General features: G+C 44.1%; 1 protein-coding gene across 6 annotated transcripts in view; it reads right to left on the bottom strand.

Moving 5' to 3' along the window:
• Positions 1-23,365, bottom strand: part of Pacsin2 (protein kinase C and casein kinase substrate in neurons 2) — a 100,473-nt gene that overhangs the window by 61,609 nt on the left and 15,499 nt on the right. Inside the window, exon 2 of one of the 6 annotated variants that reach the window (XM_050129046.1) lies at positions 20,025-20,086. The exons of 3 other annotated variants lie outside the window; for them this stretch is intronic. The gene's annotated coding sequence lies outside the window, so the exon portion shown is untranslated. Of the gene's footprint in view, positions 1-2,354; positions 2,524-2,556; positions 2,656-20,024; positions 20,087-23,365 lie in introns of those variants that run through there. 2 more of the 6 variants (XM_050129053.1, XM_050129037.1) reach the window with 2 other exon arrangements.

Below are 23,365 nucleotides of genomic sequence, written 5' to 3'. Positions count from 1 at the left end.
CTCTCTCTCTCTCTCTCTCTCTCTCTCTCTCTCTCTCTCTCTCTCTCTCTCTCTCTCTCTCTCTCTCTCTCTCTCTCTCTCTCTTTCTCCTTACTGTTCTTCTGAAGAGGCAGCTTTCTGTCTCTCTCCCCCTTTCCTTCTTTCTCCTCTCTCTCTCTGTCCCTTTATTCCTCTCTTACCCCATAACCCTCTACCCTTATACCCTCCCAATATCCACTAAAGAAGCTCTCCATATCTAAGCCCTCTCTGCATGGAGTATCTGTCTGTCCCTATCTGCTGCAATCCCCCACACCAGCAGTGGGACCTACCAGGGTCACTCACACAGTAAATCGTAACACAGGGAGCCATACCCAAGTAGAGGGAGTCATTCACTGTTTTTAGTCAGTCTGTGCTTGTACCTGAATTTCAGGAGGACTCAACCAGTTTTTACAGAGAACTTTGTGAAGATTGGGTTCTAGAGATTGAACCCAGGGCCTCACACACTCCAAGCACTGGTCTGCCCCAAGAAACTTTAAAGATTCTGAAAAGCAGTGAATAAATTCCATTTTATTAACTAAATCATTTCTTTACATTATAATTTTTTTAAAGTCTCTCATGCTGCCAAACCTGTCTTAAGAGTTCAAAGCTGTTAGTATTCCCATGCAGGAACTGAAACACACAAATACTAAGAAACAGGAGCTTGTGTTCAGGGTTTTCCTGTCATGTTTCCTCTTTCAAAGAAGAACGAAGTACTTGTCCATTTCTTTTACTAGATGTGATCTTAATAGGGTTGGCAGTCTCATCTACAGATAACACATAATGGGGCTCACTTGGCTGGGACCTAATTTAGGAGAGAGAAAGGAAAAACTACGAAATAGAGAAGTCTTTATTTTTAAGAAAAAGTATCTCTCAAAGACAGAACTGTCAGTGCCCTTTGTACTGATAATGACCTCATTATACATTATATTCTATATTAATCTACTTTATTCATTATGCATTTAAGCCAAATAGTACTCATCAAAACTTGTTATTTAATAAAAGCTGAGTTTTTGGAAATGAAAAGAAGAAAATGAACTCTTGGGGTCAGGGCTAAGGCTCATGAGTGAGTCCTCCCGCCTTGCACTGATCTGAGAGAAGAGGGGCCATCCAAGGTTTAGTGTTGAGAAAGCAGATTGTCTATCATACAAAAGTAATGACCTAGGAAAAGGAACCTTAGCTTCCAGACTCAGCTAATAAGCTGTGTGACCTTGAACGAGTCACACTTCTTAGTCTCAATTCCTTTGTCAAAATGATAGGCCGAGCCACAACTGCTCCAAGAGTCCTCCAACTCTAAATACCAAGCCCTTTGAAATTAAGTCATCAAATAACCTAGCATGTGGGTGAGCAAGAACCAAACAAAAAGAAGGAACAAAGAAGGCAGATTCTTACTCACTGGTGGAGCTCTCATACCTGCAAAGCACACTTGGCTTGAAGTTATGAAACTGCTTTGTTATTTTCACAAGTGCATCACTCAAAGAACATTCAGTAGAATATTCTATGATCAAGACGGTTTAAAGAAAGAGCTGGCCACAGCTACAAGAGTAAAACTAAAACTGATGGGCCTGATTGTTCTAACATTCATATACTGTGGAAGAGTTCCCTGTGACCCAAACAGTGCTAGACTTATGCACAAATCACAGCAGGTGAGACTCTAACAAGAACATGTGTTCACGTGGGGTGGCACAGCCTGCACCAGCAGAGTGCTTACAACAGAACCAGGCCACTACCTGGTTCACTGTTCATGGCAATGGATGATCCAGTAGAATAAGCCATGCAGGGAAGGTCACTTACGCAGCAAGTTTTTTTGTTTAAGCTTTTAATTACAATTACAGCACTACAAAAAGAGAGGAGAGTTATAATTTTCAGTTCCAGAATATGACTTTTGAGATAAGAAATAATTTTAAATGTGTATGAAGCTGCTCAGTTTTTAAAATAGAATGTCTGATATCCGATAAAAGCATAAAGTTTCTAGCACTGGAGTCAGGGCATGGGGTCTAAGAAATGAGAAAAGAGCTGACTCAGGTGGGGAGGAAAAGCTCATTTGCTGGCATTTCTCTCTGTGCCTATAGATTAGCTCTGGCTTTTAAGAAAGGAACAGCATACATAATAAACATATCATCTGAAAGTCAGGAAATAAGAGCCCTCTAGTAACAAACAGTTAACTCAGGTAACTCATTAGCTAAGCAGTTAGAGGTATGCAAGCTGGCAGAAACCATGCTGAAGCAGTCCACAGTGATCCACTGGAAAAGGAACCATGTACAGAGTCAAAGATTATAAAGCACAGTCTTCATTTTTTGCTCAGGTCAAAATCTAGCACAAGAGAATCAAGCACTTACTGTCATTTTCTCAGGGCATGCAGGACAAAACATTCCATGTTGGTTAATGTGGAACTGGCTGAACACTTCCGTCAAGAATCTCTCAAACTAAGTAGGCATACTTACAAGGTGAGACTGCTGTTGATCATACGAACAAAACAACAACAACAAAAAAAGCACAGAAATTCTACTTTCAGACAGGTCTACCTTAAAAATCACTCACGTTTCTGTCAGACGCTGGCTGCAGCCGCCTAACTTGGCAGATCTGTTTAGTACCTGCCTCCTTCCGACCCTGCTGGTAGGTCTGACCTCCCTCTCCCAGCGAATTCTCCCAGCACATTTCATCATTTCCTGTTGGCTGCTGAGATAAGGTCATTCCTCACACTGCTGCATTCACAGTCCAAGCACCAGGTTCTGACTGCAGCTGGCTCCTGCCTGCCTGGGCCATCACAGAACAGCTCTCTTTTCAGAAAGTGACCCCAGGAATCTCAGCATTCCCAGAAAACCAGGCAACAAATTTATGCTACTCCTCCAAACCAAAGTGTGTGCTCCCCAACTTACACGACAGACTCACCTTGTCTTTCGGGTCCAACTATTTAGGACAGAAAAGAGGGATTGCCCTATCTCAGGAGCAGGTATAAAGTGGCCTATGTTCCCCACGGTTTGTTTTCGTGGGTGGGCTAACCTTACTATTTCCACTTTAGCACTCTGCTCCCATGCTGCACTCTCTAATGCAAAGTAGCTAGTTAGTGGGAGACAATGGGGAACTGGATGCAGAGGACAAGACGGGAGATAAGTATGGGGCAACTGTCTCCAAAGAAGGAGGGTACACAAATATGCAAAATGAACAGAGTAAAAAGCAAAAGCCACCCCATTTCTTCTACTCTGACAAAGAACTGAAAGGAAAAGGGAAAAATGATGTTAAAATCTTGGGTAGAGTATGTACACAAGAATGCACAGCCATGAGCCCCTGCACAAAGAGGCTGGGAAGGGGGGGCAGATAAGGAAGTGGAAAGGAACAGAAGTTTCAGAGGGCTTCTGAGTTTCTGGTTCTTTTTTTTTTTTCTTTCCTTTTAGTACTTGAGATAGAACCAGGACCTCACAACAGACACAGACTAGACCTATTTCTGGTTCTTGAACCATACGTACTATGCATATAAAAATCCATGCATACTTATGTCTGGACACTTTTATGTACACATATTATTCACCAATAAAGACTTTAATTATATGCAAGAAGGCTAAGCAGGTGGAGAAACTGCCTCCCCATGCTTCCCTCCCAGACAAGTTCAACCCCTTCCATACAGTCAGCTAGGACACTATGTCTAAATGGCAGTGGCTGGGAAAGAGTCACTTTAGGAATGAGCCAAGAGGAAGAATGCAGTAAAATTAAATTAGGTGACTGGTGAAATAATCCACTGCAAGGTAAAATGGTGCACGTGAGCATTTGGTTATTAGTCAGTGTTACTGATGTCACTGTTGACGCGAGCATTCAAAAGTCACCTAGTCTCACCTTGTACAGATCAGCTAGAGGTCTCTTTCTGAAATCTTGTACTGGAAACCTCTTAAAAGAAAACATCAGAAAAGACCACATCAACAGAAGTTATCACTTGACCTCAGAAGGGAAAGGGGAGGCAAGGATACCTGGCAGCCTTGCCTTGACAGACTTCATTACCTCCCATATATCTGGGTCCCTCCCTGAACTCAGCAAGCCCAAAACACAAACCCAGGTAGTTAGCAGCGCTGGTAGTAGGAGTCCTCCAACTACAGGGTCCTAATTTATTAGCATTCCAATTGCCACATCGGAGACTAGATCAAGCCAGCTGTCCCAGGACAGGCCACCAGGATATAGCTGTTCTAGAACAGTAGTTCTCAATCTGTGGGTCGTGACCTCTTCCACAAACCTCTTATCTCCAAAAATAGTTACATTACAATTTATAACAGTAGCAAAACTACAGTTATGAAGTAAACGAAAATAATGTTCTCGTTGGGGTTACCACAACAGGAGGAACTGCATTAAAGGGTCACAGCATTAAGAAGGTTGAGAACCACTGCTCTAGAAGGACTGAGACCCATGGTCTTGTCTTTCCTTTCTGTTGCTCTTTCTTCTTCTTTCTTCCCTATCTGCTTTCCTCCTCCTCCCTCCTTTCCCTTTACTGAAATATTGATTTGCATAGAACTGAGTGCATCACTTCGTGGCACTGACAGAATGTGTCTCAAGCCTCAAGCCCCCTGTGGCCTTTGCAGCATTCCCTGGCTTGGCAAACACTGATCTATGGTTTTTAAAGAGTAGTTTCTGTTGTTGAAACATAACCTAGCCACACAGCCCAAACTGAGATCGAACTTGGGATCTCCCTGCCTCAACACTGGTATCTGCCTTTCTGCAGATACAGAGAATAGAATCCTAATAGTGTAAGTCTGTGGAAGCAGGAGCTCTCCCTGGGCTCCTGCATAGCTTCTGCCATTCTAGGGGAGTACAGCTCCAGTAAGAGAACTTGCCACCCAGTGCCACTTCTACAGTACCCTGGAGACAACATTGAACATGAACTGCACTGCAAGGGAAAAACTTCATAACATGTTAGCCTAAGTATATTGTATTGAGACTCAGACATTAAAGTGACTGGCTCTATCATACACCAATGATTCTGATGAACCAAATGGCCCACTTTCTAGCCAGCATCATTCAGCTTCTCTACATTGTCACATGAGAGCTTTGCAGAGGCAGAATTCAGTGACAGACTCAATGGCTACTAGGCAGGCAACAAAGTGATCTATCTGGTCTTGTCTTCAAATACCAAGTAAATATTCAATTTCAGAAACTTACTATATTACTAAGTAAAGTCATGTGGTGTTAAATCATTTGGAGAGAGGAAGGTGGTGGCTAATTTCAAATCTTTTTTTTAATAAATGAATAATTTATTTTCAAGACAAACGGGAATGTCTACTGGGAAGAAGAGAAGCATCCACCTGAGACATGGAGAGTGCTTACACAGACTCTGAGGTGGAAAAGTTTGTCACTGTTTGAGGAGTGAAAGGCGGCTGGGAGCTGAAGTGTAGACCCTGGGGGAAGGGTGGCTGCAGCACCAACCCTCACAGGGTATGTAGGACCCATGAATGTCATGGCCCATCAAGACTTTGCAAGTAACCTGGCTACGGCAGGTACCCTCCAACCACTGTGGAATTCTTGACCCTTCATTGCTACAAACAGGCAGCTGTGTCCAATACCTGTACACAAGGCAGAGTCCACGTGGTGCTGGAAACCTCTTTTGATTTCATGAGCCACCCAGGCCCATCCCATGGCCATACTGGGGCAGTATCAAGCCTTGGAGCTAGTTTCAAATCTTAATGTTAGTCTTTCCTATTTTTCAGGAACCAAGATATAAATGAGTCATCTGACTTTATTCCTCCTACATCTATGCCAAATTTCTAACAGCCTCTATAAGAAAATGAACCAGAACAAAGCTGAACTATCTTTGGCAAAGTGTTTTTTTTTTTAATAATAATTTAAAAAAAAAAAAGGTAAAATCTCTTACATAAGTGTCTTTGCTTTTCTGGCAATTGTCCAGAGAAGGAGAGGCAAAGGGTGGGGAACAGAATAAGGAAGCAGCAACACCAAACTCTTTAAGCTGAAAGCCCAACTAAGGAAAGTTTCAAAGCACCAATGTGATAGAACATGCTGCCCCCAAGCCACACATAGCTTATAAAACCCCCAGTGCCATCAAGAGAAACAATACTCGAGTTTTATGGGTATGTATGTGCACATACATGCATGTATGTCAAAATGTCTGCAAATATGTGTATCTGTGCATCCATGTGTGAGGCCATCAGGTGCTGTCTATTTTTTTGAGACACCATCTCTCACTGGCCTGGAGCTTGTCTAGGAGGTTAAGTGACCAGTAAACCCCAGTGATCTGCCTGTCTCCTCCTCACCAGCAATGAGATTACAAGCACGCGCCACCACATCCAGCTTTTTCACACGGGTTCTGGGATCAAATTCAGGCTCTCAGCTTGTAAAGCAAGGACTGTGCCAACTGAGTTATCATCTCAGCCCAACAAATACATTTTTAAGCTAACATCTTGAAGGTAAAAATGTCTTTTTGGAGGGTTAAGATTTCATGTGACCCTAGGAATAAATAGTGTATGCATTCTTTGGGCAATATATTGAAAATCGAACACAATTCAAGAAGGAAGATCTGAATCAAAAATCAAATACCGAGTAAGTTTCAGTGAGTTTGGGGACATCTACAAGACTAAAAATAAGTCATGTTGCATGAGTGCTTTACTGGTATGGTTTTTACCCATTTACTTAAATTGTAATTCCACCATCTGCTATAGTTTGGCTGTTAAGGTCCCTGCAAACCATGTAATAAAGACAGTCCTCACTGTGTCACTACTGAAGGCTTATAGAAACTTTAAGAGGGGCATGTCTTCAAAGGAAACTGTGGGACCCAGGTTTCTTTCTTTTGAATCCTAGACATTGGGTATCTTGTGCTCCACTATGCTCCCACCATGTGGTACCTCCTCAATACAAGCCCATAATGTGCACTAAAATCTCCAAACTTGTAAGCCAAAATCACACTTTCCTCTTTAGAGTAGGTAGTTGTTACAGTGATTATATAAATTACTTTCCTCAATGCTGCAACAAAATGTAACAAAGACAACTTAAGGAAGGATTATGGTACAGCCAGCACGGCAAGAAGGCAAGAGACAGCTAGTCACACTGCATCCCCAGTGAGGAAGTGGAGTTCAATACTAGTGCTCGGCTCACTTTCTCTTTTATTCAGTCCAGAACTCCAGTTCATGGCATGATGCCCACACTTAAAGTGGGTTGTCCCACTTCAATAATACAATCCAGAAATCCCCTCAAATATATGCTCAGAAGCTTGCCTTTCTGGTGATTCTAGCCTATCAAGTTGGCAATTTATACTAACAGTCACAGTGGTAGAGAGCTGACCCTCCACCTGACACTGTATGGAGGGTTACAGGCAAGTAGTCTGGAAGGGTAGATGGACAAATACCAGAGTCACACAGAGTTGGCACTGTATCTAAGGACCTAACAGGGGGGCCAAGCTAAGCCAAGGAGTGAGGAAGAAAGGTGGACAACTCCCCAGAAAAGTGTCCCCCAAGTTGAGGGGATCATCTTTAGCAGCCACCTCCAAGGAGAGCTGGGCATAGCAGAGCTCCTAACTGCATTGGCTAGTGCATTTTAATGAAAGCAGGGAAGCAGCCAACTTTATTTCACTCACTAAGGACATGAAGGAAGGGGCTTGTTACCTCCCAATATTTTATCGTTCAAGAGCTCTTATTAATAAAGACATTCTGGGTTCGGAAAGTATGCTCACCAGGTAAAGATCCCTTGCCACCAAGACTACTAACCTGAGTTCAATTCCCAGGATCCACATGATGGAATATGAGAACTGATTCCTCCAAGTTGTCCTCTGACCTTCCTGTGCTACAGGGCACACACACATAATAACATGAAATAACTTTTTAAACCACGTCTGTTTGTGTGACTGTAAAGACATGGAAAGTGTACATTGAGGTGCTAAGCTTATTTTCTTCTGAACATCTGCATCTGTATTTTACACCATGTATTTACTGGCTTTAGAAAAGAGGAATCAGTGGAGTTTCTTTCTGAGTCTTCTAACTGGACAGTCATCACTGAGACTGAGCCAAGGGCCAACCTTGCTGCTGTGCAGAGAGGCTAGGACCACTACACTTCAAAGCCACAAGCCAGCTCTCCCACCCACAGGACTTCCATAACATACACCAATTTCAAAGACAAGTTGCCACCAACTAAAGCCTACCATTCTGAAACCCCTGCTCCAGAGGGAGGCTTGTCACCACAGCTGGCTTTCCTGATTGTTAAACTTCATTGGGAAACAAGAACAAGGTCATTCCACACCATTTACCAAGTGTGAGATTTTATGACCCCTTCTGGAAGAAGCATAAACCCTAGCAAGGTTAAGACACTCAGCTACACCCAAAGGCAGTCGCACACCAGACCAGCATGCAATTTCATATATGGCACACAAGCAGACATGGAGCCCTATCAATGGAAGTTTCCCTAATCTCAACAACATGAAGGAATTCCATGCAAGGGTAGGTATGAGAAGATTTTCATGAATAAGACTTAACTTTACATGGCATACTCAGCATGTATGGCCACAGTGTCTCCAGCCCCCAAAAGAAAACAGTCTGTTTAAACTCTCAAAGAAAGTAAGGACCTTGAAATGAAGAAGTCCCTCTGTAGCTCATAATCATACAACGTGATCAACAACTGCATGTGACTAGTAATTAATGAGAATGACAAGTGGCTTTTAAAGCATGAGGTCAAATCTACAGGGTTTGCAGGCACTGGTCAAGCAGCACCCCAGGTGGCTCCCCGCACCCCTCTTTTTCTTCCCCAACAGTCCTCCTCTCCCCAGCCTGTCCCTACAACAGTGCTCCTCATTCTCAGCGCAGTTTGAGAGTTGTCTAGCTAACGCTAAGCTGAAAACAGAAAATGAAGCTGGTACCTCAAACTACCACATGCCATCTAGCTTATCAAAAACTTACTTAAGAGCTGGATGGTGGTGGTGGCACACACTTTTAACCCTAGCACTTGTGAGGCAGAGATAGGAGGTTCTCTGAGTTCGAGGCCAATCTGGTCTACATAGTGAGCTACACAGAGAATCCCTGTCTTTTTTTTTTTTAAGCTTGTTTTAGGGTTTTGTTTTTTCCTAGTAGTAGTAGTAGTAGTTTATTCTTGCTTTTTTCCCCCTCAGACAGGTACTAAGTATGTAGCTTTCTGTCTAGAACTCCCTGTGTTGTATTTATGACAATCCTCCTGCCTCTATACAGTGTACCTCCACAACCAGCTTTCAACTAGGGAAAATGAACTTCGACCATAGCCATGCACTGGGAACCCTGCAGCCAGGACCTCATGTGGGCGAGATAGAAGCACTCAAGCAATACTTTACCTCTGGTCTTTCTTACCTAGAGACCATGCTCAGAACCACTAAACCTACCAGTTGCTTCAGGCTGGTTAAGAATTCAGTCATGCTTTCAATTAAGTAGCCTTAGGTGGGGTTTCTCACAAAGCACCTTCCTCCGTGTGAAATAGGATAGCTTCTAGAAACGAAAGGAAGCTTTGAAGGGATGGACAGCATGTGAGGACTTGAATTCCTTCTGACTTAGATTTAAGGTGATTTTGTGGCTGAGGTCAGGACAGAGGTAAACACCTTTAACAGAACTGAAGACCACTGCCTTGGAACTCAAGCAAACACATCACTAGTGTGGCCTCTCTAGCAAGAATACCCGTGATCCTGTTTCTTCATTTCTTCAACTATCACAAAGACCAGCCTCTCCTACTTCCCAGGTTCCAAGAACATGAAATAACCTATGTGTCAGTTAGCTTCTCATTACAGACACTATGTTTTTCCTGAGAGAGGTCAGAAGAAAAGATTTTCAGATCATACTTCCAAAGAATTCGGATTCTTGGCTCTGTTACTGGGTCTGCAGGGCATCATGACTGAGGGGGGGGGGGGGGGGGGGGGGGGGGGGGGGGGGGGGGGGGCTTTTGGCAGAGCAAAGCTGTTCAGCTCATGGTATCTTATAAGCAAAGAGACAAGAAGGAAACAGGGCAAGATAAAGCCCCCAAGGAGATGTCCTTTGTGACATAATTCCTCCCACTAGGCTCTACGTCAAAGAGTTTCTAAAATCTCCCCAAACAGCACCACCAGCTGAGGACCAAACTTCCTCACTCCAAATCGTGTACCTACCTGCTTCTGTCTGTTCTCCATCTTGCCCACTGACATGGTCTGAATGAGACATGTCCCTACAGGCACTGGTGTTTGACTACTTGGTCCCCAGTTGGTAGAGATACTTGGGGAGCTCTGGAAGATGGAGCCTTCGTGCCGTTTCTTCTATTTGTTCTTTCTGCTTTGCACCAGTGGCTCAAGATATGAGCTCTCAACATCCAGGCCCACCTGCTGCCTCTACCCTGCCACTTGGGACTCTAACCCTCTAGAATAGTCCGCCAAAACAAACTCTTCTGTATGTTACCTTGGTCGTGTTTTATCATAGCAATAAAAACGTCACCCCTACACACTAATGGCTCCACCCAATGAATGACACAGTCAATCCCACCAAGGACATGAAACCTTTGACTTCTATCTACAGCACTTTTGTTTCAGTTTCCAAAGTTGGCTTTGAACTTGAAGCAAACTCCTTTTTTTTTTTTTTTTTTTTTTTTTTTTTTTTCGAGACAGGGTTTCTCCGTAGCTTTTGGTTCCTGTTCTGGAACTAGCTCTTGTAGTCCAGGCTGGCCTAGAACTCACAGAGATCCTCCTGCCTCTGCCTCCCGAGTGCTAGGATTAAAGGCGTGTGCCAACACGGCCCGGCTCTGAAGCAAACTTCTTGCCTCAGCATCCCAAGTGCTGGGATTACAAATGTAAGCCACCACACACAACTCACATGGCATTATCCTGTGAATGTCAGATGATAGGCACCATGACAGACAAATGTTGTGGGATATTAACATAAGATGCACTACACATTTCTTTGTTTGATGATGCACAGATGTGCTGCATTCTTTTATGTGGCATTTGCTTAACTCTGTGAAGCTGTATAACTTTGCCTGCCTGAAACACCTGATTGGTCTAATAAAGAGTTAAACAGCCAACAGCAAGGCAAAAGAAAGGACAGGTGGAGCTGGCAGGCAGAGAGAATAAAACAGGAAGAGAAATCTGGGGAAAGGAGATCTAGGAGTGAGAAAAGGAGGAAAACACCATGGGCACCCACCCAGCTACACAGCCAGCCAAGGAGTGAGAGTAAAAGATATACAGAAGTAATAAAAGGAAAAGGCCCAGAGGCAAAAGGTAAATGGGATAATTTAAATTAAGAAAACCTGGCTAGCAACAAAACCAGCTAAGGCCAGGTATTTGTAAGTAGTAATATGCCTCCTTGTGTGATTTATTTGGGAATTGGGTGACAGGCCCCCCAAGAGCCAAAAGAGTAAAGAGTAAAAAACAATCAACTACAAGACAAATTCACCTATTAATTGGATATGATTTTTATTTGTATTTTACCTACTTCCAAATGATAAAGAAGGTGGCCTGCTACTGTCACCTGAACTCTCTTTTGTTCATGTGCTGATTCCTCAACACAAAGTAATGGAGAGTTCCTCCTGGTGGAGGCAGAGAGCAGCTCAGATCATCCAACTGAGAGGTCATTCAGTAGCAGGCTGTGGTGGCACACACCTTTGATCCCAGTACTTGAGAGGCAGAGGCAGGCGGATCTGTTAGAGGCCAGTGTGCACTACGGAGTGAGGACAGCTAAGGCTGTTATACGGAGAAATCCCGTCTCAGAACAAAACAAAAAATAAAGGGGGATGTAATTAGGCAATAAAAGTGTAGCTTCTTTTCCTTCCTTCTCCACCCACTGTCAATCCAAGGCAACCATGTGGTAGATGGCCAAAGCTATCTGCTTTGCAGACCAGCTGGCTTTTAAGAGGACTGGGCCTAGGCTGTGGATAACAGAATGAGCAAACCCCCTTACAAGTACTGCAGATAAACTATATTCTACATATCCTTTATATGCTGAGCACACACCACAAGCAACTGATTAAAATCTAAAAAAAACACATGTATCCATACACTAATAGATATGCAGAAAGAAGGCTCACAGTCACGGTGCTCATCATGGTCGGATACTGAAGCAATCCAGTATCTGCTGACAAAAGAATAAATTGTGGTCTGTGCATGTGATGGGGAGTTTTTGTCAACTTGACTACACCAAATATTTGGTCAAATAACTTCTACAAGAAATGAGATCAACATTTTTTTTTACTTAAAATTTTTTTAGTGATTCTTTTCTTAATGTGCCTTTTTAATTTGTGTTTTGCTTGCATGTATGTCTGTGTGAGGGTACTGGATTCCCTAGAACTGGAGTTTCAGATAGCTGTAAGCTGTCGCGTGGGTGCTGGGAATTGAACCTGGGTACTCTGGAAGAGTAATCAGTGCTCTTAACCTCTGAGCCATGTCTGTAGGTCCCTAAGATGAACATTTTAATCAGATGATTTCAGATTGTCCTCTCCAGTGTGGGTAGGTTTCATCTAATCAGCTGAAGGTCTGAACAGAACAAAAACCAGCAAAGAGATCGCAGCCTGCCCACTTTTGGACTGGAACTGCTTTACTGGCTCTCCTGAGCCACATTGCACATGGGAACCCCATAAATGCACAAGCACATTCTTTATAAATCCCAAAAAGACACATGTACTCATGTGTATGTGTGCACACACATTTAATTGTTTCTACATAAAACATTAATACAAATAAATGCAAATAAACAATTACTCAGCAAGTAAAAATGAAGCAATTTGCAGATCATTTATGAGTTGTGCTTTATAAAGCATGTAAGAACATTAAATATAGTAATCGCAGCTATGTACTTAAATATATAGTATTCTCTGAAGAGAAAAAAGATAATCAAGAGAATGATGAAGGATCTAGACCACATTTATCTCTAACAGCATAAATCACTTTCTCTGAAGTATACACAATGGTTTCCTTCTCAAGCTGGGAGATTGACCCTCAGGAGCTCACCAATATGCTTCAAGATCTAGCTATGCAGAACTACAGAAACAGCTCAGTAGGAAGCACACTTGTTTAGCTCACACAGGCCTGAGTCTATTCCTAGTGCCACATACACCTGAAACATAAAATAAATACACCTTGCATATACATCCCTTTTATTTTAGGTAAGTTTTAAGTTGCTTTAAATAAAATATTTCCAAACCAGGCACGGTGGCACACACCTTTAATCCCAGCACTCAGGAAGCAGAGGAAGGTGGATCTCTGTGAGTTCCAGGACAGCCTGGTCCACAAAGAGAGTTCCAGGACAGCCATGTTACACAGATGTTACACAGAGAACCCATGTCTAAAAAAACAAAAATCAAGACAAGAATTTCTAAAACTAGAAGTAGATGACAGAAACGTCACAAGACAGACACAGGAAGAAAATGCTGTTTAGCAAATGCACAACCAAAAGCAGGCCAGTGTTGAGACACCCCTAACCCCCAGCATCCCACCCTCAGAGCTTTCGGTCTGACAGCCCAATCTGTCTGCAGTCCTCTAATTCTTAGGCCTTCCTTTCCTCTTTCATTTTGAGAACATCCACTCTCTTGTGTGGAAGTCAGAAGACAACCTACTTTCAGGTCTCTCTCATTCATTCATTGTGACCCACTGAATTTAGTTAGGGTTGCTTGCATGAGCATAGGTGGAAGATATTTGTTCTTGAGATCTTAAACTGAGACAACCATGTAAACTCAAGGGAAATAGAACTATCGAGTTTCAGAGTGATGCCCACTGAAGCTTTGTCGTTAAGGCAAGTATGATGTAAGAACCTGCAAAAGACACCTGACTCTGCTACACAGTCGGCTTGGCGTGACCTGAGCTGAGTCTGAAGGCTTGTTACCATTACCACCTTTTTCTTTTATTTGGCATAAGCATATAGTAACAAGTGTAGTAACTTGTAACTAAGAAATCCAATGAGGAAAATATGGTACATTTACACAATGGAGTACAACATAGCAGAAAAAAAATAACAACAGCTTGAATTTTGCAGGAAAATGGATGGACCTACAAAACATTATTTTGAGTGAGGTAACCCAGACACAGAAAGACAATTATAACATGTACTCACTCATAGGTGGTTTTTAAATATAAAGCAAAGAAAACCAGCCTACAAACCACAATCCCAGAGAACTTAGACAACAATGAGGACACTAAGAAAGACTTACATAGATCTAATCTACATGGAAAGTAGAAAGTAGAAAAAGACAAGCTCTCCTGAGTAAATTGGGAGCATGGGGACCTTGGGGAAGGGTTAAAGGGAGAGGGAAGAGGCACAGAGAAAAATGTAGAGCTCAATAAATATCAATTAAAAAAAATGTATAAAAAAAAAGAAACCCAATGAAAAACACTGCGAATAGTCCTTGTTTCCATGCAAAGGACATAGGGACCACATCAGGATGGTGGCTAAGAGTCTACTTTGTCTTGCAGACAACAAAGTAGGATTCTTGGCTCCCAGGTGATGACATTCCTTTGCCCTGAATTCATCCACCCACATGGGGCAGAACTCAGGGAGGTTTCCTTGTGTGCGCTGACAGTAAGATCAGGAATGCAGTCTGGCTACATTTGTGGCATTCCTAATTATGAGGTATTATGGTTAGCATCCTGGACACAGCCTGGTCTAGTCTGTTACATCTCCCATTGTGCAGGGGGCTCTACTACATTTCCCAAAGCAACTCCATGCCCAGCACAGTTCTTCTTCCTCCTGGCACCAGCACCTCAGTTGGGCTTTAGGGAATCCCCTACCCTTTGGAAAAGATAGTCCCTCCCTGACTCCTTTTCAGGTTTCCTGCATCTGTGAGGTCACCATACCCAGTGCCTTCCAAGGACTGGCTTTATGCTCAAACTCGCTTAGATCACAAAACCCTTATCAGCTTTTTGTATTCTGACAGAGTAGAATTCTTGACTCTCTTGACCAATCCCCCTGCACTACAGCTCTCAGACCACAGGGCTCTACAAAGAACTGAAATACAAAAACTCCCAAAGCACCTGAAATGCTCTGGCCACTGTCTAATGCCCAAGTACAGAAACATGTGTTTGCATCTCTACCCAGGAACTGAGAGTCAATTAAATATAAAGACAGTCAAAAACACATAGATAGATATCAATGACCTTGGCTAAATGCCTCCCCTTCACTATGCTGTGACCCTTCCTGCTGGGAGTAATACATTCAATTAAGGCAGTGGTTCTCAACCTAATGCTGAGATCCTTTAATACAATTCCTTGTTGTAAAGATCTCCAACCATAAAATTTATTTTCATTTTTGCTGCTACTTCATAACTGTAATTTGCTACTGTTATGAATCATACTGTGAATATCTGTGTTTTCCGATGGTCTTAGATGATCTCTGTGAAGGAGTCCTTTGACATCACTCCAGGGGTAGCAACCCACAGGTTGAGAACCTCTGACTTAAGGCATCTGCTTAACACACTTGTGGTATAGGTATTAAACTCCAGGCACTGCTCATGGGGTATGGAACTTCCTATGAGTAGACTCGCCTTAGCCCACACACCACATGGAAGAAAAAGATCTCCATGTTGTCTCTAAACCTCAGCTTATGACAGTTTTGCTGGTGTAAAATTCCACATATGAATATATACATAGATAGTGCAGTTGGGAGTTGGCTCAGTATGAGCTTGTTGCTCTGCAAGCAAGAGGACTTGAACTGGGATCCTAGCACCTAGGTAAAAGCTAAGTGTAGACATAACACCAGTACTTATGAGGAAGATGGGGAAAGAGGGTGGCAACAGGAAGATGGTTGGAGCTAGGTCAGTCTAACAGAAAACTAGTGAGTTCCAGGTTCAGTGAGAGACCTTATCTCAAAGGAACAAGACAGAGAATGATAGGGCAGCACACACACACATCCTCATCTCAGATTCCACACACTGACCACACCACCTGAAGTGACCCACCCTACCGCTTCCTCCCTTGCTGACTACAAGACTCCTCTAGAGCCGCTGTATCTTGGACTTCACTTGTAACACCTGTGCAGGGCGCAGAAAAGATCGAGGTCACCTTGCCTGAGCTTTGGTCCTGTTTCACCCTCTACCTGGCCCAACCCACCCACCCCTTCCACCACCACCCACCACATCCTCCCCCCCCCCACACACACACACCCAGTCTACCCAGTAAGCCCAGAGGCTTTCTTTTCAAGGTCAACAATCTTTTGCCCTGTCTCAGTCAAGTAACCTCTAGCTGGTTTCCATTTTCTGTGAATTACTACAGAAAGAGTGAGCATTAGACAAGGGGAGGGGAGATATAAAAAAAAAGATCAGAAGCTACCCTAGAGATTATGAAAGAGGAACATGATAGCTGCTAAAAAGAATTTGCCCCACATAAGAGGAAAAGGACCAAGGCTCAGTAAAGCAATGCTGCTATTGAAAGTGACCCCCTCTGGCCACCATCCCAGCCAGTTGGGAGAAGTAGTGTTCACTCAACGGCAACAGCACAAGTATGAGCCAAAAGCAACATTAATCTGGTCAAATGAAATTAAACACACCAAAATGACCTTTCATTCTATCTCCCTGGCTTCCACTCCTTGCAGCCAGGTTCCAGATCATGATCTCACAGCTCTCATACCTGGGCTGCCAATTCACACCATGTACTCACAGAGGAACTTTCCTGGATATAATATCCAGAGAACAGAGGACACGGAAACAGACAGGTCCCCTTTGCATGATACGACCACCTGATGGAAGAATCAAGAAACTGTAAAACTCATGTGAGAACAGGACGGCCACATAAGGGAGGAGTGACAAGGCCCTGAAGAGGGGCACACTGTCCTAAAGGATGAGAGGAACCAACCGCGTGAAGAATGTTCCAGTCGCCCCCTCACAGGTACCTGCCTCTGCAGAGCATTCCTTCCTGAGGCTCCGGATGACCTCACCCCACTCTTCTACCTAGAAATTCCCAGATTCCCACAGTCTGGACAACTAAGACACAGACTGTATGTGTGAGTTTTATAGATACAAATGAACAGCTATAGACACATATGCTAAATTTCTGAATAAAGACTCTAACAAATCTTTCCCTTATGGCCCACAAAGACTATGACACCCAATACTTAATTCATAAACACGGGGAAAGATGGAATCCTGAATCTGCACACAACACACTGAGAGTAACCCAAGTTCAAATACTGACTCTGTCACTTATTAGGCATGTAAGTTGACAGACTTATTATATGTGTTCATATGAGTTTCTCTGTCACATGTGTGAGTGCTCTGAAGGCCAGAAGGTGTTGGATCTTCTGGAGCTCCGAGTCCCATAGAAAGAACTCCACCTCAAGCACCTAGGCAACACTCCTCAACACAGCTGGTTTTCCCTCCAGGACTTCACGGGCTACTCATTTACACCTTAAGACCCCCAAGAATGGTAAATACCCATTTCCAAAGAACATGGGAGAGGTCAAGAAATGTGGGTATGCCGGGGAGAGTAGAAAGGTTTTTTTTCTTATTTACAATCTACTTATTTGCTTGTTTGTTTGTTTATGGCTAGAAGCAGAATTGACAACAAGCTAAACTTGAAGTCATGTATGTACACCCCAACCTTCTTCGTCCTTTCATCCCTCCTACATCCCCTTCCTCTTCTACACCCCTAACCCCTTAGCCTCCCTCAAACACCAGGCAGTCAAATGAGATTGTTCAATCCTGTCTCCTAGTAACTTAAAGAAGATACTATACAGTGAACTGAAATAATCTGGTTCCAGGGTCAGAACCCCAAGAGCCTGCAGGAGTATGTCTCAGGAATGTAAGGCAGCAGTTGCCCACCCACCCTCAATCCTTGAACTAGAGCAGCACAAGAACTAAGCCAGGCAGCGGTAACGTTCCCAAGCTAAAGCACCAGAGCTCCAAAGACACGGGTCTTGAGCCATGCTAGTCAACTGTGGCCCAGTCCCTATGTTCCAAAGAAACACTGTAAAAATTCAAATAAATCTTTGAGCTTGCCTTCAAATTCTAATAGCAGACACATTTAGAAAAAGCTGTTGGGCCAATGAGACGGCTCAGTGGGTTGATATACTGTTAGGAGGCTCTGATAACATGAGTTCAATCCCACATCCCACAAGGTGGCAGGAGAGAACCAACTTCAAAGAGTTGTCCTCTGACTTCCACAGGCAAACTGTGCCACATGTATTCCTGTACACACACACACATATAATAAGTTTGTGTCAGAGATACCAATTTTTGAATTGTTACAAGAGAGAAAAAAATAGGCTAGGCGGTGGTGGCGCACGGCTTTAATCCCAGCACCCAGAAGGCAGAGGCAGGTGGATCTCTGAGTTTGAGGACAGGCTGGTGTACAAAGTGAGTTCCAGGACAGCCAGGGCTGTTACACAGAGAAACTGTGACAGAGAGAGAGAGAGAGAGAGAGAGAGAGAGAGAGAGAGAGAGAGAGAATACTTAAAAATCCATAATCTTAAAAAAGACAACCAAGGAGCTATGTGCAATGGCTCCTTGTACTAATCCCAGTACTCAGAAGGTATAAGCCAGAGAACTGTCACAAGTGTGAAGTCATCTGGTACACACAGTGAGTTCCAGGACAGTCGGACCTTATAACACAGTTAAGACCCTGTCTCAATAACAGGAAAGAGAGAAGGGGAGAGGCAAGTGGAAGGTAGGAAAAAAAAAATAGAGAGAAAGAAGAAAATCAATATAATTCCCATTTAAAGAAAAAAGCAACAAAGCCAGCTCAATCCAGACAACCACTTCTCAAACCATGAGATGGTTTCCACGTCAAGGGTCCTCATGGTGCCCATGCATGCAGAGCTAAAACCTGGATTCCATTTTTAAAAGACAGATCCTGCAGGCCCTCACCTTCCTCAGCAAATCCTCTGGGAAGGGAGGAGCACTACATCACAAGGCATCCTGGGAGGGGACTGTAGAGTGAGGGCTAGGGCTGAAAGGATAGGTGGAGAAAGAGAGGGAAGTCACCTCTAACCTGGAGGGAGAAATGCAGGAATGTGGCAAGAAATGAGGTAAGCAGTGAACATTCTACAAGTCTGGGCTTTCACTGTGAGGGTGACCAGGAGCAATGAAGAACTGTAATCCCGAAGGTCTGGCCCTTCCTCGCTGCTGATAAGACCAGGATGGCCTTGAGACCACAATTCTGAAGAGTACAGGAATAGCAAACCAATCAATCCTTCAAACTTCAGTAGCCAAACACGTGCCCATGACATGTGTGCTCCGTTTCCATGTCGCCTACTCAGAGGGCCATGAAGCTGGCAGAGTGTGTAGAACAGACAGACAGTGGCACTGGCAGGACCATGGCCTGTGGACCACAGCCACCACACAGGTCCAGGGAACAGCGAGCCTAGACACTGCTCAGAGCCTCTGTGACTGAGAACAAACAGAGAACTTGTCCAGTCATCCAACTGGCAGAGAAGTCAGACCACGGAGAAGACAGGTTCCCCCAGCCAACAAGCAGGTCATACCACTGTTAGGCCTCTCTCACCCAAGGTGGCCTCCAAACAGCCACATCCCCAGCCTAGGTTGCCACCCTACCTACCCAGACACAGAAAGCTTATTGTACCCTCACTTCTCTATCCTGGCAGGCCTTCACAGTCACCTCTGGAAATGCCCAGAAGCCACCAAATGGAATATCCATAAAGCTTCTGTGTCCAGGACTCTATGTATGTAACTCTGAGTAGGGAGAAAGCCCATGTACATTTGACCAAGCATCATCCTGCCCCTTTATAACTTGCTTCACGATGACAGAGCCCTTGGCATCAGGAACCAAAGACACTCATGAAAGAAAAACACCCAGGCTACATGAAGCACAGAGAATAATAAGCAGCCAACAGGAAGAAAACTCAAGTGCCCAAAACCACAAGTTCCAGACCAATTAGAAAATTTCCCCTTAAAATTTTGGGAACATTTTTGTAAATGGTGCTGAAAAACAAGATGGGGGAGGCCCCACAGGGGACCTTCTTTACATATCTCCCACTATATAAAAAAAAGTGGTTCAAATGGATCACAGACCCAAATATAAAACCCAGACCTGTAAGATCAGCAAGAGACAATATTTGTGACCCTGAATTCAGCAAAGATTTTACATGAAACTTATCCCCAAACACACAAACCTGCAAACATCCACTTCATCTAGTCTTTTGCATTTTAACGCAGGCCGGCAATGGCTTCCTACCTGGGGAAGAAGAGGGGAGGGGTAAGTGGAGGGGCTACAAGACAGCAGAAGGAGGCTTTCAGTTTGTGGGAATGGCAACAGTGTATGCCATGTCAAATTGTATCACACAGTAGGCTTTAAAAACAGAAGGCCTAGTATGTAGTACTGTCCGTTATTACAACTCAGGAGTCTGAAATTTGAGGCAAGAACAACATAAAACACTAACCTTTTATACTGTCATACAACACAACATTCTTCAAAAGCCAGCTCCTGAGCCAGGCGTGCTACACTTCTGTGTCCCAGCAGGAGCAGGAGGGTCAGGAGTTCAAGGTCAACCTTAGCTACACCAATTTCCAGGCCAGCCTGAAATAAGCGAGACCCAATCTCAGCAAAATAAAATAAAAACCACAAAGGTTTCCATTTTCTACTCAAACAGAACCCTCCTAAGACACACTGAAGATTCCATTGTCATTTTCTCACACTGGGGAGGGCTCAGTTTCTGACCACTGTCCAGGACCTCTAGACAGAAACACACAGCTCACACACACCTTGCAAGGCCCAGAGCAAAGCTCACTTGGGTAACTGCTCAATCTTTAACCCACAGTTCCTCCTGGAAAGGTAAGCATCAGAGAAGGCCACGTGGACTGTAGGACAGAGACACTGCTTCCCTCCCCTACAGAACACAAGAGCTGAGCAGTGATAAAATGTAAATATTTAAAGAACTCGCAGCTGCTGATGCCAGCAGGATAACAGCTTGCAAACTTCCAGTCAGAATGACTGTTATATCAAGGGCTGAGTCATGGCTGCAAATGCTGTTTCCTTCCATTCTTCATAGAGGAGAGGAGATTTTTAAAACAGCTTTCAGAAAGTTATTATGCCCAGTCACAACAAGAAAACACTGGAGAAAAGCCAGGGTGTACCCAAAGCTCTGCAGCCAAGAAAGGAATAATACACCATCCACAAGGAATGCATTCAGACAAGAAAGAGACTGCTGCTCAGGTCTGTAAACAACAAACAGGTGTATCTGCATCATCAAGTGCTGAGGTCCACCACACAAAGGACTGACGCATGTCTCAGACATTCCCTCTCTTTGATATGACAAATCCTGATTACAAAGAATAGAGCTGGTCCAGCATAAACTGACACAGTGCACATGCTGGCATTTCTGACTCATCCTCAGGTCTGCCTTCCAAGTTCCACAGCAGCACTCAGATCTCAAGCACGTGCCATTCTTCCAGATATGAGACTTGGCATTTTGCCTAAGCTCAGTTTCCTCATCTGACCTGAGAATGAGCATAACTGGGCAAATAGAAGCAGGGGGTCTGGCGCATGAGCCCCAATAAACACTAAACTGAAAATAACTGTGGCAACCATAGTAAAATAAAAACTAGGTCAGGGGTCCATGTGATTGTACACCCCTAAAATGCCAACATTCAGAAGACTGAAAAGTGAAGATCACTCAAGTCCAAAGGGATCTCTTAGGGAAAATGGGAGGGAAAAAAACATTAATGGTCCAACCTGGGAATGTGGGGTTTGGACATCGCTGGGTTTCAGGAGAGGTTGAATCCCTCCCCAAGTTACTAGAAGTCCTGTCTGATCTTAGCCTACATGAAGACAGATTCCTCCAGTCTGCAGCTTCAGAGACTGGGAGGGGTACACGAACAGTGGGGGATGGGAACTCAAGTGCCCTGGGCACTGTGCCACGCTCCACAGTGAGGTAGGGACCCACAGACCCCAGTGTCACTGGACAGCGCGGTGGTATGGTTAATGACTTTTGCAAATGACATCTCTCAAAGACTGAAGGGCACTAAATTAAGCAAACACAGCTAGCTTGAGAGGTTCACATGGTCCAGGAAGCAACTTCAATCTCCCCAGAATCATCCTTCACTGGACAGAGGGATTGAGCCCCAAGAATGATGGTAACTTCTCACAGGTCACATAGTCTCTGAAGGACAGAAGCTACTATGGAAAATGCCAAGTTTATTTATTTAAATTCATGTTTTAAATATATGATTTTATGTTTTGGGCTACATTATTCAATTGTCCTCACCTGCATGCCACATATAGCCCAGAGCCAAGGGCACCCCTGACACAATCTATAATTGCTGGGCACAGTCCTGAGGGACTAAACCCTTGGTAATGACTTAGCCACAGGGAGCCTGGATCACTACAGAACCACTACAGTACTGAGCTAGAACATAGGTCCTTAAGAGTCAGAAAACTTCCATACACCTGTGTGTTCTACTGTGGGATCACACAGCAGGCAGTGTGCTACATGAGTTGTGTAGGAGCCAGCCATGATAAGCTAAATATGAAAAGATCACCCAAAGGAAGTTCTTTTTGTGTGTGTGGGTTTTTTTTTTTTTTTTTGGATTTTCGAGACAGGATTTCTCCGTAGCTTTTTGGTTCCTGTCCTGGAACTAGCTCTTGTAGATCAGGCTGGCCTTGAACTCACAGAGATCGCCTGCCTCTGCCTCCCGAGTGCTGGGATTAAAGGCGTGCGCCACCACCGCCCAGCCCAAAGGAAGTTCTTTACATCCAACCATATCACCTACCAGAGTAGGATTTAGCCATTGTTAAGTTTATTTATTTTATATGCATTGGCGTTTTGCCTGCACTTATGTCTGTGTGAGGGTGTCAGGTTCCCTAGAACTGAAGTTACAGACAGTTGTGAGCTGCCGTGTGGGTGCTGAGAACTGAACCCAGGTCCTCTGGGAGAGAGGGCAGAGCTATTAACGCTGAGCCATCTCTTCAACCCTGCCCCCCCATTGTTAAGTTTAATAAAGGCCTGAGTCTCAGTAGTTTACCCTGAAGCAATACCTGGTAGCAGGAAGAACCATAAACTGAGATTATCAGAACACCACCCAAGAACAGACCATCCAAAGGAAATGCCTAAAGTTCCAACCACTGTAGATAGGACCACCTGCCAGCACACACTCACCAGGACACCCCTAGACAAATGTCAGCCGATCAGGGGTCCTGAACCTCAGAAACCCCTCACCCCCACCTTTACTACTATAAAAACCCATCTCTAACTGAGCTCGGGGCTCTCCGTTTATTCCAAAAGTTGGACATGCGGAGAGACCGAGTTTGTGAAGTTGCATAAAATAAAGGCTCTTTGCTTTCACATACGGGACTTGGTCTCCTTGCTGGCTTTTGGGGGGGGGGGGGGTCTGCGCGGATCTGGGCCTAACAGCGTGGTGCAGCAGTTATTTACCCACCATATGGTAACCCCATCAGCACCCCACCAGAAAGGTAAAGTGGGGCTGCAGAGGTGGTTTAGCTGTTAAGAGAGTTTAC

Source organism: Alexandromys fortis, unplaced genomic scaffold (genome assembly GCF_014885135.2).
Source record: "Alexandromys fortis isolate MF-2015 unplaced genomic scaffold, M_Fortis_MF-2015_v1.1 scaffold_28, whole genome shotgun sequence".
NCBI classification, from domain to species: Eukaryota; Metazoa; Chordata; class Mammalia; order Rodentia; family Cricetidae; genus Alexandromys; species Alexandromys fortis.
This window is presented reverse-complemented; position numbering and strand designations above follow the sequence as displayed.